Genomic DNA, 1,151 nt, shown 5'->3' on the forward strand with positions numbered 1-1,151 from the left:
TCGTTTCGCTTCGACGGCTTTCAGCCTCACCCTGCTTCATTCTACTACGTTAATAAATCATTAGCTCATCCATGAACATGATTTCTGCCCGAGTCCCGTCGGATTGCATCGGCTGTGGGGGTGAAGACCACAACTCCCATGATTCCACACTCAGTCACAGCATCATCAAACTATGCCTTTGTTTCTTTGTTTGTTCTGAATGCACGCCCTCTAGTGGCAAAAAATGACATATTGTGCCTTTAAGCATTGGTCTCCCATAGTATTATACATTTAAATCATGATAAACACAGTTAAAGCCACACATATAGAACCTCAATGCCATGGTAAAAATATAAATATATGGTTTTTAGGTAGCCTATTTGTATGAAAAACAGTAGTCTAAAAACACTGTGTAAATGCACACATGCTATAGCTTAATCACAAATACATACTATAATTATATACCATTACTCCTGTAATAAAATTCAATGTGAATATCACACATTTCTGCCACAATACCATGGTGCAGTGAGTGTTACTACAGTAAATCCATGGTAAATTATAAATGATGGTAGATTGAAAAGCCTTCTGACTGTCTCGTTGCACACAGTGTTTCTCCTGTTTGGCTTTAAGCTTTAAACAATCACCGAGTCATTTGTGTTCATCGGTGAATTCAAGCTCTTCACACTGGATCTCACAGCGCTGCTTAATGCTTGCGTGATCGAGTAAAAGCATCTGCTCTAGTGAGCTCGCGCCGCGAGGCAGTTTGAACTTTGATCCAAGCGGATAAACGGTCCATGTGGCGCGATTCAAATGAGTCGCGTTTGCTTTTGGCTTATATCGAACATTTATCAAACTCTTCATACCGTTTTATCAAGGAAAATTATATCACGATTATCACGATAATTATATCGCCCTGCCCTAATTGGTATGTACTGAATGTATTTGAGCCATCATTGGGAACAGGGCCACCCACATCTCCACCTGTCCATGATTCTGACCTTGCCAAGACATTATTCCACCCTAAGAAGAGGGAAGTTATTTTACTTTTATAGAGCTCAATAAATAGAATAAAATAGGACTATATTTGTTAAAAATAAAAATGCAAAATATAAACTGACTTCATTAACTTTATTTTAGTAAGCATTCTATGGTGATGTGCAGAGCCCAGT

The 1,151-nt window shown here is 38.6% G+C and overlaps 1 protein-coding gene across 1 annotated transcript in view; it reads left to right on the plus strand.

The window, feature by feature from the left end:
- mylka (myosin, light chain kinase a) overlaps positions 1-1,151 on the plus strand; it is a 55,993-nt gene that overhangs the window by 34,733 nt on the left and 20,109 nt on the right. The gene's annotated exons all lie outside the window — the stretch shown is intronic.

This window comes from Sinocyclocheilus anshuiensis, unplaced genomic scaffold (genome assembly GCF_001515605.1).
Source record: "Sinocyclocheilus anshuiensis isolate Anshui unplaced genomic scaffold, SAMN03320099.WGS_v1.1 scaffold355, whole genome shotgun sequence".
Lineage (NCBI taxonomy): Eukaryota > Metazoa > Chordata > Actinopteri > Cypriniformes > Cyprinidae > Sinocyclocheilus > Sinocyclocheilus anshuiensis.